This window comes from Podarcis pityusensis (genome assembly GCF_964106645.2).
Source record: "Podarcis pityusensis genome assembly, chromosome: 2".
Classification (NCBI taxonomy): domain Eukaryota; kingdom Metazoa; phylum Chordata; class Lepidosauria; order Squamata; family Lacertidae; genus Podarcis; species Podarcis pityusensis.
Genome location: NC_138029.1, coordinates 58,326,493 through 58,342,987, shown reverse-complemented (window position 1 = coordinate 58,342,987; position 16,495 = coordinate 58,326,493). Strand labels below are relative to the sequence as shown.

Here is a 16,495-nt window from a genome sequence, read left to right as displayed (position 1 = left end):
CTCAGCTTCTCCATAGCTTATTATACCACAATTGTCCCAGAATTAGTCAGTCTGGCAAACAGCTATGCTTGTGTTGATATAAGTGTGTATTGGGTTGCAGCCTTAATGCCTCTTAGTGGTTTTATTTGGGTTTAATGCCTGAAGAATGACTGTGATTCATATTTACTATTTTCAGGGTTGATTTTTAAACTGTTGTCACCTGTCCTGGGACCTGCTGGTGAAGGGCAGATAAGAAAATATCATCATTATTGTTCTTGTTCAAAAATATGGTTCATGTGCTGGCTAAATAAGGAAAAGAGCACCAAGACAGTGAAATTTAAAACACTAATCCTAGTTCCTTGTTTCACAGAGTGTCAGAGAAAACAGTAAAATAAATTTGTCCCACAAAGGAAAAGGACAATTTTGTCATTTTCTACTTCTACTTTTTATTAAGATAGTGACTAAAAAGAGAAGCAGGCAGCAGTATCACAAAGGGAAAATATATGGATAGAAATATGGTGAGATGAAAATGCCACTCTGGGGTAACTACAATAGTTCTTGTTTGTGTTTTCCCATTATAAGTACTTATCATCATAAAATGAGTTCCTGGTTGTTATCTGGTCAGTTTAAAACTTGCAGTGTGAACATGCCTAAGGAGACTTTGTCCTTACCATTCTGCTTTTTTGATACTGAATGGGTGGTTGGAACATTGCTGTCAACACTGCAGACATTTGCAGAAAAAGAACCCATTTCCTTTTTACACATGAAATAATTGTGGTGTCTGAAGAGACAATTTATTCTCTCAATATGCAGCCACTTCATTTGCAGCAGGCAGAGCCTGAAAGCACTTAAAAAGAAAAGAATCAAGTATGAGCTATAAGTAGAAAGAAACACAGCCCTCCTTTAAGCTGGGACTGCTGGCAACTTCTTCCTAAGTCTGGGATTTATGGGAATAGAAACAAGATCAGGGCTCTAGAAATGGGATGCTGAGTTTGGAGAAAAGTCCACCAAGCATTGCTTGTCTGGGTGAAGCTGATGGAGTAGGGATGTCAATGCATCATGGCTTAGGAATCAATCGAGGGGCAAGAATATGCTGGAGTTTGGCAATTCTTGGAACAAAGGCAGGGAGAAAAGCTGAAGGAAGAAGCAGACAACAGGATTGGCTCATAAAAACAAGAGAAATCCAAACTGCAAACCCAAAGTTCTAGAATGCATACCTTCCAACATTTCTCCAATGAAAATAGGGACATCCCATTCCATAATGATAATTTTACTATTTATACCCCACACTTCTTACTAGGTTGCCCCAGCACTCTGGGCAGCTTCCAACATATATAAAAACATAATAAAACATTAAACATAAAAAAACTTCCCTATACAGGATTGCCTTCAGGTGGTTCCGTGGTCTCCATACCTTCCAACATTTCTCCAATGAAAATAGGGACATCCTAAGGAAAAGTGAGACATTCTGGGATCAAATCAGAAATTGGGACGGCTTCTCTAAATCAGGGACGTCCCTGCAAAATAGGGACACTTGGAGAGTCTGAGAATGCAGCCTGAGGGACGAAGATGACAGATAGTTGATGAAGGACCTTGTATGAGATGCAGGAAAGAGAAGATCTTCCAGGGTGGGAGGATGGGAGAAGAAAGGGAAGCTCCCAGGTAAAACCTGGGAGGGTTCAGCTCTCTTTGCATGTGACACCTTAAGATTTACCTGTGAAAGAGGACTTCATATCCTTCTTTTTTCTTCTTTGTTTTTATTGTTGTTCAGATTAGTTTGTTTTGCTTTTGTAACATACAGTGGTACCTCGGGTTAAGAACTTAATTCGTTCTGGAGGTTCGTTCTTAACCTAAAACTGTTCTTAACCTGAGGTACCACTTTAGCTAATGGGACCTCCCACTGCCGCCATGCCACCGCCATGCGATTTCTGTTCTCATCCTGAAGCAAAGTTCTTAACCTGAGGTACTATTTCTGGGTTAGCGGAGTCTGTAACCTGAAGCGTCTGTAACCTGAAGTGTCTGTAACCTAAGGTACCACTGTATTATGAAAGGTCTGAATAAAATAATATATATGAATGCAGCCTGAGGCTGGTGTCATTATGAACTCTCTGTCTGCATGGATCCACAGGACTTAATTTGCACACTGCTCTGTATCCACATATGAGGCATAGGATTGTCTGGGGAATGTTTAAAGGCTTTGCAGGCCTCTGCTTTTTCTAGATAGACATTCTAGGGCAAAGTCTGAATGCACTTCCAGCATGGCAAAGCAAGTTAAAAGTACCTCTGCATAAAACCAACAAACTTTATCTTCCACATAAATCCCACCAAGGACTGGAAGTGTTTTAAGGCGCATCAGCTTAAAGAAGTTTTAGAATGTGCTGGGAAAGAACTATAGTGCTGCAATCTATAACAGGGAACATTCGCTTGACAATAAGAAACCTGATGCACTGGGCTGCAAAATATGCTGCAGTGTAGTATTGGCTTGTTTGTGGTTTTCTTCTTAAAGCAGAATTGTACGTTTTATTGGCAATTTATCGCTGCTTCTTGATTTCAGAAATATAGTTAGTAAGCCAAAGGAATAAAGTTGCTTACTGCAAGGTAATTGTCAATGCCAGAAAGAAGAAAAAAAGTAAGATCTAGCAATATAATACGCTTAAGGGCTTTCACAAAGGGCTCTTTATTAGGAAGTGAATGTTGTGGAGACTGGTTCTCAGCAGAGTGAGGGTGGCTTTTGAAGGTGTTTTTCATCAAAGTTGTGAAGAGGATTAGACATCTGGGCACCTCAGTCCACCCTGTTATGTCATTTTGGTGGGGAATCTTACCTTGGCTCAATTTGGAATTGGGAGAGACCTCATATGTTTTCCCAAGAGTTAAGAATGTAAAGAACAGTAGAAGAGTCCTGCTGGAACAGGCGAAAGGCCTATCTAGTCCAGCATCCTATTCCCCTCAGTGGCCAGCCAGATGTATCTACGAAGCCTGTCAGCAGGATGCAAGGATCGGGATTCAACTAAGGAATTTCGCTAGTGGATGCCCACACATAGACTTCCACTAGCACAATTGGGTCCCCCTCCTCATTGCACCCCTCAAATTGGCTCTGTGGGGGAGGGGCATCACAAGAATCCCCAGAACAGAAGGAGAGATGGATCATTCCATCTGGCAAGCTGAAATGATTGCACTGATGGAACAAGTGCTATGTTGAATAATATGGGGAAAGTTCTTCACCCTTGCAGATAACCATTTGTATCTGATGAGGGGCCCACCAGCACATATCTAGTAGGATTCGGTACCTGGGCACCTCTCCCCTCTCAGACATTTTCTTGCTGCCAAACTTAGCAAGTTTGACAAACTTTCATAAAATGCTTTCTCTGTCCCATATTGTGCCTATGCCTCAAAATAACTGAGCCGATCTTTCAGGCACACCCACTACAATTTCCTTGGATAGTACAAGAGCCTATTCTAAGCTATTACGGCTTTTGCTTAATGGTCCTGTTCAAGCAGTTTTGGATGGCTAGGCCTTATCTCAGTGTCTCACCTCAGAGATTTAAATAGGCTTGTATATCAAAGCTAAGTCTTTATCTCCTATTTCTATCACTATTCTAAATCACAAGGGTACCAGGGATTTCTCTAAAGCAGCTATATGGCTTGCTGGCATTAGGCAGTACCTACAGCTATCAAAAACCACCCTTGAATATGCATGTTTAACTAGCAAATTTGTTCAAATCTAATGTTCCAGTTGCTAAGCAGTATTTTAACGCATCTCGGGACGTATCTTTTCATCAGTGGTAACCAATCTTTCCCCCCCTGTTCCACATTTATAAGGCTGTGTGTGTGTGTGTGTGTGTGTGTGAATTTTCATAACATCATTTCCTGAAAACAATTCTACACAGAGCTCCCTATACTTTCCTTTGATTTTCCTATGCCAGACAATTCTGTGGCAGGGGTATCTAACCTGTGACTGTCTAGATACAGCCCCAGTCAACATGGCAATGACCAGGGATGTTGAAAGCAGTGGTATGCAGTCTGTCAGGAGGGAGATGTGTGATGCTTCAATGGGTCCAAGAGCCCTCCCACCACCCGCCTGGCTTTGGGAAGGAGGCAGCAGGGCTCCAGCAGCCTGTCAGAGCCCTGGCGCCCCATTCCCAAAGCCCAGTGAGTTTCTGCACAGCTTAGCAAGGAAGGCACAACACTCTCACACACAACATCAGGACATCAAGATGCCACCCCCCCCCCCAACAAAATCACCATCACAAGTTTGCACCTGTGGCCCTAATTGTGGTCCTAATTGTTCCCCTACAAAAAAAAAAAAGAATCACTGCATGTCACTGGATGAAAGCTTAGCCTTCCCTGCATATTTATTTTGGGTGGGAAAAAACCCCCCTGCACTGCCAACATGGTGGTGAACAAGATAAAATCAACAGTAAAATTATAGTGATCAATAGAAAATACATCACAAATCAGTAGATCAAATTAATGCATAAGCATAGTTGGATCACTCCTTAGGGAAAACCCGGGTGAACAGCTGCCTAAATGTCAATATTCTAGATGCCTGCTTGATGTTGTTTCGGGGTCTGTTTCGAAGGGCAGGTGTCACCACACTAATGGTCCTGGTCTAAGTGGACACAAGATAAACCTTGGACTACAGCACTTTTCCAAATTTTGCAATGCAGTTCTTTAGTCAAGACAAGTGTACCAAAAATGCATTTAGTAGTGCAAAGTGTCCATATGAATGCATATATCAGCAAAATAACATACGGAAATGCATTATATTAGGGGGAAATGCTTACAAACATTTGTATATAGGGCAAAACTGCATACAAAAATGCAGCACTTTTTTCTAAAAATGTTTAGGGGTACTCTCATTTTCCTATTAATATTGAAATACTACCCCTCAATGAGACCAAACTTAGATTCACAAAATGTTTATGGCTATGCGTACCCCCAGAAAAAAAGCCCTGCAGAAATGAATTTAGGGAAAAAATGCTCTAAAATGTTGATGAATTTTCATCATTGCAAAAATGTAGAGAGCTGACTTAAGTTTGGAAACATGAGAAACAAAGACAACCAGAATTGACAGGCTTGTCCATCCCTATTATGGTCTATATACTTCAGTGTTAAGAGTCAAAAATACTTTATACCCCTTCAAATAAGGATGAGAGCTCATTGCTATCTCTCTCTTACACAGCAATATATAAGAAGAGCAAAAGATGCTCAGAGAAAGTGACAAGGCCAGTTGAACCAACACTTCTTATAGTGTCATTTGGACAGTCACTTCTCAATTGCTTTGCTGAGCTCCTCGGTATCATATTTGACCAATCTTATGAAAGTGACAAGAGTTATGATTAGTCTTTGCACTTCCTTCTCTATAATAGGGTCTTCCAACAGCACTCCAGGGCCTTTCAGCATTTGCTTTTTTCCAAAGCTGCAGCTCTTTATTCAGGGGCTTTCTATTATGGGTTTTTCATTGGAGATGTGCAATCCTAGAGAGGAATTTGGTCTGTAGTCTATTCAAATGACTCAGAACCATGGATTACTACTGAAAATTCATTTGTCCTGCTGGATTGTACCTGATGCCATTTCTGTTGTCCTCCATCACAGTTGTCAATTCCGATTTCCTTTTAATGAGCCGGATGTCTGAGTCCATTTGTGCTGCTCTCCATCACACTGTAACCATTGTGCGATCAAAATCCAATTGCATCATGGGTTTCATAGTGTTACTGTTAAAGTATTTCACATTCCAGGAGAATGTTCCACACAGCTGAGAGGTATGCACTGTTTGTTCTCAGTGTGTTAAATCAGTGATGGGGGGGGGGGACACCCGTGGTCCTCCAGATGTTGTTAGACTCCAATTCCCATCAGCCCCAGCCAGCATGGCTAAGGGTGAAGAATGATGGGAGCTGGAGGAGTCCAACAACATCTAGAAGGCAACAAGCACCACATTTCTGTGTGAAGAGTTGCGTAGTTGCACTTCATATCTTTCAAATGAAGGTGAAGACACATAGTGGCACATCACTTGTAATTGTTGTTGTTCTATTTATACCCTGCCCAACTGGCTGTAACATAATATATGAAAGAAGCAAACAGGTTCTGAGAAGGAAGCGTTATTTGGGTAGTCAGCATAGGGATTAAGTAAACTGAATTGTTTGCCTTGACTTTGAATTCCTGTCAGCAGGACTTAATTCGGAGTAACCATGCACAGAATTGCTCTTAAAGGCTCACCAAGACCACTTTAAGGAATTGGAGTGCTACAGGAAAACCCTATGAAAGAAAAGGAAGTATAAATTATTATAACTACAGGTAATCTGGAATAAGAGCTATTTTTTTTTATAAAAAGAAAAAAGATGCTTTAACTAGGTGGCTTAACATTTGACTAAACAGAAAAGCCCCCATCCCTCAAAGTTTCTGGGTCTGGAAATCTGAGAAACTTGTGACATCACTGCACATTAGCTGCCATAGAAAAGTCTTCCTGGTCACAAAATGGCTGCCTAGGGGAACTTCCTCAGCACCAAGGCCAAATAACCTCCCAAGAAACTGAGTACAAAAGTCAGAATTGAACACCGAGTACCAAGTCACACATTTACCCTCACAAAACACAACAGGAAAATACACTTCACAGAAGAAAAACTGGTAGATGCTCAGAGGAACACAACTACTCCAAAAAGTCATGAAAATTAAAACCACCCCCTCCCCAAAGCCAGTAATGCATATACTCCAAGAAACATGCAAAACATCACCCCAAACACAAAAACCACCTACCCCACTCCTTAAAAATGGACAATGCAGAAGCATACAAACACTTAAAGTAGGACTCCAGAATATCAGGTAAAATACCACCTAAAGTCTTCCCCACCTCTATTACGCCAGTCCTCCATCTTCCACACTTACCAGACAGCAGTCAAGTCAGCTTTAGCAGGCACCTGGAAGACCAAGCACCAGTATCCAGCTGCCTCCTCCTCCTCCTCCTCCTCCTCCTCTCCTTTCCTGAGTGAAGTGTCTATGGGACTCAGAGATATTCTTGGAAAAGGAAGAGAGTGGCACAGCTAGAAGTCCGCATTTCATTTTCCAGGTAGCCCAGTGCCATTTGAGGTAGAGTTAAAGAGAAAGAGGGGTATTGAAGAAAACTTTTTTAAAAATATCCAGCAACAGCAGGGACATCCATGGGTGCCAAGTGGCACTACAGAGCCCAAGAATACCTGAAATGCACAAAAAGACATATTCTCTGTTGCCAACACTGTTACAACTTCCCATCCCATCATAGAATAATTGGCCCGTGATTGTTGTTTTTGTTATCAAAATGGCCAAATACAAACAGAAAATCCAGTTAGAATAATTCCTAAATGCAAACCTTGTTCAATAACTAAGCAACCTGCCTTCATTTTAGATTAAGCTATCAACATACATTAGTTGATTGGGGGAGAAGGAATGGGAAGGAAACAGGCCTAAAAGACTTGAGACCTGCTAAAATGGACCTAAATTGGCAATCTATCCAGGACTTGATAAACATTGTGGATTATCATCAGCATCATTATTACTACTTTCTGCCTGGGATTGCTAACACAAAAGGAAATCTATGGGACTATCAAGCACCTGAGAAACCACAACACATATTGAGGGAACTCAATATATTTGCCTTGGTATGTCACAAGATGGACACACCTGATTTAAAGACACAAGGCAGATGAAAGATCTCAACCCTATTACTACAGAGAAATCCTTTTGATAATCCAGGGATTCTGTGAGGTTTTAACTCAGGTTTTCTGACAATGAGTTAACAGTTGAAATTAAACTCTTTAAAGGGGCATAATGGCATTACTTGCTCAAGCTAATACAGCTCCAGTAATGCCTGTATTAAAATCTTTAGTATTTGAGTAGGCTACCTCATTAAACATACTGAGCTGTATTTATAGCAGGATACTGATTATTATTACTGACCAATCTGCTCCTTAATGATTCGGCAAGCATGTTGGTTTTTATAGTAATGAAAACGGAGCTCTTAATCAGGTGATCTGACAAGTGTGCAATTTCCCCAGGAAAATTATGCCAGGCTGAAAATGGGGGTGGGGAAGGAAAACACAAAGGTAAATGTCAACACTAAGCACTAGAACACAGAAACGAATGACAACTAAACAATGCATTTATTCATTTTTCTTATGCTTTGGATCAGAGGAGTGCTCAAAGCCTTAAATGAAGGACTTGATGGCATATAAAGATCCCAAGGTTAGGATAGTCTCTCTTGTACCTCAGTGAAGACTAAATGATTGTTTCTTGGGTGTGGAGGGGAGTAGAATAATTAATCCATTTTATAATGTTCTGTGAATAGGACTATGACTGAGGGAAAGCTTAAGGCAAGCATAGGCAACCTTTGGCCCTCCAGCTGTTTTGGACTACAATTCCCAACATCCCTGACCACTGGTACTGGTAGCTAGGGATCATGGGAGTTGTAGGCCAAAACATCTGGAGGGCCAAAGGTTGCCTATGCCTGGCTTAAGGCAAAGCCTAGGTAGAAATTTTGGACTTGACAAAGGAGTGTTAATAGCCTGGGATATTCAGGTGATGTGTTTCCATAGTAACCAATTGTTACTCAATCATAGGTAAGTCTTCTGAATAAGATAAATGCAGACTTTGCTGGCCAGGGTGCAAGTTGGATGAGCAGGATGATCTCTGTGCCAATATGGAGCTAGTGTAATAATCAGGCCTAGATGAGGCCTAATACAGTGGAACCAGCTCAGGATCAGGTGGATCCCATTCCACTCACTACTGGCTGCATGGATTCTGTCACTGCCACTTACTACTACTATTTAGTTCATTTCTTCCCTCCCTTTCACCGTGAGATCTCAGGGTAGGTTGCAACAATTTAAATATTAAAAGCAGTTTTAAAAGATTCAGTCAAGGTAATAGGATAGATCCTAAAATATATATCTCAGGTGTCAATGGCAAGAGGTTGTTTTCGGCATATGATGAAAATTACATAATGAAAGTGTTAGGCACTTATCTGTGGGAAATAAATTCCACAACTTAAGGGCTGCCACAGAAAATCTCCTCTCTGAAACACTTCTGAGGGCATTGGACCTATCAAGCAGCTGATCTGGTGTGAGGTGGGGTGGTAGTTCCAATGTTAACCTGAACCCACTCCACCCCCACAATTGGAGCCACATGGCAATTTGAGGGGACTGTGCACAGCCCTACTATGTACCTTTCAAATGATGCTCATGGCAGTTAACAGCAATTACGTAATACAATATGGAGTAAAAAAAAGAAACAAACATAAACACAGACAGGTAAGGTGCCAATAAACTGGATAAAAACAACCAGCTAAAACAAATGACAGTATATTTACAAGTGAGCTTATGCAGTGGCGTAGCAAGGTCAGGTGGTACCCGGTGCGAAAAATTTCTTGTCAACCCCCCCCCCCATTGAAATTATTTAAAGAAGGAAAAATAAGATACAGTTGCAAGTGTTACTTTCTGGTTTATTTACTTAACACTGTGAGCATAAGCACTTAAAACCTTTTTGCGCGATGTGAATTTCTTATGAATGAATTTTTTTTACTGAATTTTGCAGCTTTGGCTTAATGTACAAATACAAACAAATAGCATGCACATAATGTTTATGTTACTTACCAAACTCAATATTATAGAGAAGAGGATGATCACAATGAATCAATGAAATAAAAAATGTAACAAAAATAAATTCAGCACAACTAACTCAACAGAATGATGTGGGGTGACTAACCGGCACGGCAGCAGATAGGATTGGTTGTGGGATGAGTGATGATGAGTCACTGGTTGCTTACGTCTTGCTCGAGTACAAACTGCAGAGACAGACTTCGGCGAATCAGCGGAAAGAAACACCCCTTTTCCTTCCTTATCCATACGTTCTCCACTACACAGCGCCAAGTTCAGCCGTGTTTTGTTGCGTTTGTTGACTGAACTAAAAAGTTCCAATACGTATTATGTTGACTTGCTGAGGTTAATTAATTGTCAGTCAAAGTTATTAAACTTGTTTTCAATAATATTATTTTTTCAAAAAAAGTGTTGTAAGCCCAATTTTATTTTATTTTATTTTAAAAACACATATCTTTGCCATTTTGTCACCCCCCTCAGTGATGACGCCTGGGGCGACCCACACCCACCACACCCCCTTCCTACGCCACTGAGCTTATGAAACAAAAGCCAGTCCAAATGAAAAAATATATCCACCAACCAGAGCAGGGGCTTCTCTCCCTCATGGCTGCCAAATGTGATGGCCTGGGATTTGGACTCAGAGGCTGAACCTGAGGAATCCCAGCCTGCACTGGAGTCCCCGCCTCCAGAACCAGCTGAGCTGGGGCTGGGGCCTGAGCCTGAAGGGTCCTCACCTGTGCTGGATCCTCAGGTGCAGGCACCAGCTGAGTCTGCTCTGGCCCCTGAGATTATGGAGGACCCATTGCCTGCAGGTGCTCCACTCTCAGCCCTGTCAGGGGAAGAGGAGGTTGCCTCTGGGTCCGGTAACCCTCCAGCCTCTCCTGAGCTGCAGAGGCTCAGGGCAGAGAAGCGGAGGGAACTAAGTTCCCGCAGGAGGAGTGCTCGCCTCCAGGCCAGGAGAGGCGAGTCACCTGTGGACTGGGACCGTTCTATGCCTCGGGGCAGATAAAAGCCAGTCAGCCCCAGTCCCAGGTTGTGGGAGCAGCGTTGTTGCTAGCCTGTTCCTGCCTGCACATCTGCCTGAGTTCCTGATCCCCCGCCTTGGACCCAGCTACAGCTTTAATGGGCAGCCTCCATACTGCACCATTGACCTTGGACTGGACTCGGAGCTCGCCTCTCGGTTTGCCCCCCGGGACCAGCACACCAAAGAACCGTAGAGGCAGGGTAGTGTGTCTCCCTTGTATTCAGTACAAAATCTGCATGCTCAATGCAGCCTACCTGTTGGGCCCCTGATTTGCTACAAATTAGTAATGCAACCAGAGAAACGAAGGAACAGACACTTATCTTTTTGAGAAAAAAGGATTGTTCCTCATCTAATGCAGAGCTGGCTTTGAAATGTTGGAGACTGAAAGCTTTATTCCTGTGTTCTCTGTTGCAACTGGCTGACCCCTCCTTTGCCCACTCTATACCCTTGGTATGAAGAAGCTATAAAAGAGGCAGGAGGAGTAGCCACCACCCCATCAAATTATACAGCTGGGAAAAGGTCAGTGTAGGATGGAAGGGTAGTATAATTCACATGACCGTGAACAGAGTGCCAGGTCAGTGTCTGATTTTTATGCTGAAGGTTTCAAATGTGAGCAGAAAATAGCTCAAAATTGGTTCATTTTCATGACAATCCTGGGGACTCTTATGGGGAGGGGTAGAGGCATTTGTGAATGTAGTCCCATTAATTGTCATATTTCAAAGAACACAGACTCAGTATTACCAGGCTATAGTAGGGAACCTTCTGTTTTCAAAATGCCAGTTGCACACATTTTAAATTATAATTTTGAACCTTTTCCCCTGTTAAACTTTACTTAACAACCATCTTCGGTTCCTGTGTTAATGTCAAAGAGCTGGAAGGTATGTGAGATGTGATAATTGCAGGGGGTGGGTGTTAGTGTTGAAACTTGAGGAGGAGGAGGCTCTGAACTTCTTTGATGCAAGTAGGTTGTGTGTGCATGAAAAACCCCAGATATCCCTTATAGAGATTACACAAGCTCCAGAATGTGCCCAGAGGAAGGAGATAGAGAAGATGAAGGCTCTAGAGACCATGTCTTATGAAGAACTAGAAATAGGATATGTTTAGCCTGGAAAAGATGGTTAAGAGGCAATATGATAGCCATCTTCAATTTTTTGAAGGACTGCCACATAGCTCTGGAATGGAGAACTAAACTCCACCTCTCATCAGCTGCTGCCAGCATGGGTAATAGTCAGGAATGGGAACTGTAGTCCAAGCGACGTTTGAAGGGCAACTGATTCTCTACTACTGGCATAGATGATAGGGAAAAATGTTTTCAGTTCCTCCAGAGGGTAAGACCTGAACTAATAGATTGAAATTACAAATTCTGAAATTGTTCTATGGGTCCTTGGACCAAAATACAGTGGTACCTTGGGTTAAGTACTTAATTCAATCCGGAAGTCTGTACTTAACCTGAAACTGTTCTTAACCTGAAGCACCACTTTAGCTAATGGGGCCTTCTGCTGCCGCCGCGCTGCCGCAGCACGATTTCTGTTCTCATCCTGAAGCAAAGTTCTTAACCTGAAGCACTCTTTCTGGGTTAGCGGAGTCTGTAACCTGAAGCGTATGTAACCTGAAGCGTATGTAACCCGAGGTACTGCTGTAAAGATTTATATTGTTATTAATTACAACAATAGGGATTTAGACCAAACATTGGGAAGACCAGATTGCCTTAGAAGGTGGCCGACTCTCCTTCATAAAAAATTTTTAACTGGAGATTTGTTGGCCATGTATCAGAGATACACTAGCAGCTGATATTTTGCATCTTCAGGCATTTCAGCTAGCTGTCAATTTGGTCCCATGCAGCTTTATGATTCCATGATGCTTCAACCTAGTTTCTATTGCAGAATTTACTCCTCTGAACATTTCCAATGGGACAGAAGTTTACCAGATCCCTTTTCCAGTTGATCTTTACCCTACTCAGACCTACCAATTTCAGAACTATGCTGCAGTGGTATATAACTTAACTTGAGAAAACATGGGGTTTTACAACTGGTAGCAAATGTAAATACTGTTAGCTTTACAAAGATTCCTCAAAATTTGTGCAGCTGCACTTGAAGTAAAATCAGTAGCTTCATACAGGGCTTAGAATGTTTCTGAATCCCACCCCCAATAAATTTGTCTAAGGATTATAGTTTGTAAGCAGAAGCTGGTATTTCAATGTGGAACAAATGCATTAGGAATCCTACATTTCACATACTCTCTCTTTCCTAATTTTTGAACAGAGGGAGCCTTGAGCATTTGTGGTTTGCAACAAATTTTAATTCCTTGCATTCATTCTGCCCTCCCCACATTCTTGATACCACATGCACATTGACAAAACATTGTAAAAAGCCGTTGTCATGTGATTGCATGTACAGTTCTATCAAGATTCTCTTTGAATTGTGTTTTACTAACAGAATGGGTGTTCACACCAGTAATACACAGCAAAGAAAGAATGTCAGTACAATTATACCTCAATCTCATTGGTGTTCTTTTTTCTTTTGCAGTGTTTTATCAATGCACATGCTTGCATTGGTAATATATGGTTGTTGGTGGTAGGAAGAATTGAACAAACTATACGAATTGAAAACTGCAGCAAAATTATCCTTCCAGAATTTTAGATACTTTCCTTGCTGTCATGGGAGACTTTGAAGGCACAAATACCAGGAAGCTAGAAAAGAACTTCATTTTAAAACAAGAGCAGAATAACAATAGGAAACCCCTGAGTCCACCCAGATACAACTAAGTCCAGTGGTTTCTGGCCTCATGACTAAGGTATATTATCACAAGATTCACACTGCTTAAGCAGGAGCATAATGCAAGGCAAAATGGACCCATGGAATAATGTAACTTTGCAGGTTACATGTCAGCTCCTGACAGTATTTTCACCAGGTATCCATTACAAACCAAAACAGAGACAAAGCTTTTGGGTCACCTCAAATGCTCTCTTTTGGAAAGCAACTTTCCAAGGCCACAGGTGGAAGTCTTTTTTTGGTCCTGCCGGAGATCCTTTTAGGTGAAGAGGGATGGAATTGAACCTGAGTCCTTCTGTGTGGAAAACACATGTTCTACCTCTGTGATGTGGACAAATACAAAAGGAGTGTAGGAAGCGGACATAAAATAGGCAGTGGAAATCAATAAAAATGAATTCCTCTCTACATGAGAGGCAAAACTACATTGTGCAATGTCTCTATAATCCCTCTGTTATTGGACATACCTGGGTGTCATTGAACATTTTGCAATACAGTGGTACTGCTGGTTAAGAACTTAATTTGTTCTGGAGGTCTGTTCTTAACCTGAAACTGGTCTTAACCTGAGGTACCACTTTAGCTAATGGGGCCTCCCGCTGCTGCTGTGCCACCGCCACACAATTTCTGTTCTCATCCTGAAGCAAAGTTCTTAACCCGAGGTACTATTTCTGGGTTAGCGAAGTCTGTAACCTGAAACGTCTGTAACCTGAAGTACCACTGTATATTTATCTGCGGGGTAAAATAAATATGGTAACCTGCACAAGGTTCTATATGAACTGCACAGGGCTAAAGTGCTTCAGTGTGACTGTCTCAATGCATTTGCCTGAATGCAAAAAATGTACCCTACACAGTATGGGTAAGACAAATGCAGAAAAGGATTTATGGCAGCCCCCAGAGAAATTCCACTCTATTTTTTTCAAAATACTTTAAACTTCCCTTGAAATTCCTTGGAGGTTTGGCTCAAGCAGAACCCTTTGGAGCCACCTCAAATTTTGCGCCAGGTGGAATTTTGGTGTAACTTTAGCCATCTTCAGGTAAGAACAGCATCCAGCCACAATTTGTCAGTCTCTTCGTGGTGTCACAGTCGCCATGTTGGGCATAAGCTCTTGAAGAAGGGAGCCTGCTCTCTGCATGCTAAGCTCCCTGTACAATTGAGAAGCCTGATCCCCTAGCCTTGGCAGTCGGATTCTATAGACATGCATTACCATGCACTCGGTTACAAGCAGTAATTCAGCTGTTATCAATTGCACCGGGATTGGAGGCTTATAGGAAAACAAGCAAGGCAAACTGTGAGGAAAATGGCAATGAGGCGATTTTTAAAGAAATCTTTATGTTCCCTCTGTATGCTGCTGAGTAAACACATTGAAAATGTATGTGGTTTGATTTTCTATTAGAATTACCTTTGAAAGACTGTTGTTGAAATATCTGAGCCACGCACATAACTGAGTGAGAAAGAAGTTGTCCCATCTTCAGTATGAGGCCTCAGAGGATTAGCTCATACGTAGATGTATATCACTTGAAATCTCATTATTTGATTGGTTAATGCTTAATGAGTTCCAGCTAAACATGTGAATTGGCTCCATTGGAAAACAATAAGGCTCAGGTGATTCAGGGTACTATGCAAGTTCTGCCTTGCAGAACTTCTGCAAGCATTTGACCGATGTTGGTTCTCATTCATTCACACTTTCAGACCTGCACTTGATAATACGGTGGCCATCAAGTGACTAATGCAGGCATAGGCAAACTTGGCCCTCCAGATGTTTTCAGACTACAACTCCCAGCATCCCTAGCTAACAGGACCAGTGGTCAGGGATGATGGGAGTTGTAGTCCCAAAACATCTGGTGTGCCGAGTTTGCCTGTGCCTGGACTAATGGGTATGTGTGTGAAGCAGCCCATAAGAGGCTCATAAACTTTCTAGTTCCTAATTTTTCTTAGATACCTTTCCCCACACACCGAAACACATAATATGTTCCAAAGGCATATTAGAAGTCTCTGAGTCCAGTCTGAGGATCAGGATGCAAGAAATTGCCCTAGAAATCTTGGCAGGTATGATTCTTGTTTGATATCATATGGTTAACCAGACTGAGTTTGGGGAAACTGTTTCATGTCAATAAGGAGCTTCTCTGCATGAATTAGCCAGAACCTGCAGCAATATTTAATTACAGAGGGTGGAACCACATGCAGCAAATACACTCTTTTCTTTGTAATCTTCTGTTTACTTGCCTTCATAATGGCAGTGTCCCACAACTCCCTCTGGAGAGGCATCCCATGAGGTCTGAGGGGCTGCCAGAAGGAAATCTTCCCCTTCATCATCATTCAGTGCTGACACTGAGGTCGAGTTCTGAAGGCCTTCTGGAGGTTCCCTCACTGTGAGAAGTGAAGTTACAGGGAACCAGGCAGAGGGCTTTCTGTAGTAGCACCCTCCCTTTGGAACGCCCTTCCATCAAGGAGATAAACACCTACATGACTTTTAGAAGGCATCTGAAGACAACCCTGTATAGGGTGGTTTTTTGTTTGTTTTCAAATGCTTGATGTCTCACTGTGTTTTTATATTTTCTTGGAAGCCACACAGTGTGGCTGGGGCAACCCAGTCAGATAGGCAGGGAACAATTATTATTATTATTATTACTACTACACTGGAAACATTTTCTGTTTGCACACTTCATGCTGGTTGGGGCGGATAGGAGTTGTGGTTCAAAACATCTGGAGGATGACAGGTTTGTGGAGGCTGACATGGAGTCCCAGTCGTAAACCCAGCCAGGGATGCCAACTTGAATGAAATATTGTGGGGGCCCAGGTAAGCCCTGCCCTGCCTAACTGATCATGTGACGCAGTGCACACACAACATTTGAATGGGGATGCCCAGTCCCCTCAAATATTTTATCGTAGGAGCCAAAGCCCCCACGGCCCCTAGGAGTTGGCTCCTATTAACTCAGCTTTGACACAGTACCACTCATAATATTGTAGCATATTTGTGTGTGCACATGTGTGTCTTTGTCTGTGAAATATGCCTTTGCTTTCTTTCAGATGCTACATAAAAAAAGTAAAAAGCATTTTTCTGTGCTTATAGTGGCTGGTGAGTTAAGTCATTTTTTGGTGTTTT

General features: G+C 42.1%; 1 long non-coding RNA gene across 1 annotated transcript; it reads left to right on the top strand.

Moving 5' to 3' along the window:
* The first annotated feature begins 8,612 nt into the window (after positions 1-8,612).
* Positions 8,613-13,816, top strand: LOC308472424. Its single transcript, XR_013983501.1, has 2 exons — positions 8,613-8,815; positions 13,149-13,816. It is a non-coding gene; the product is annotated as an uncharacterized lncRNA (long non-coding RNA).
* Positions 13,817-16,495: the final 2,679 nt, after the last annotated feature.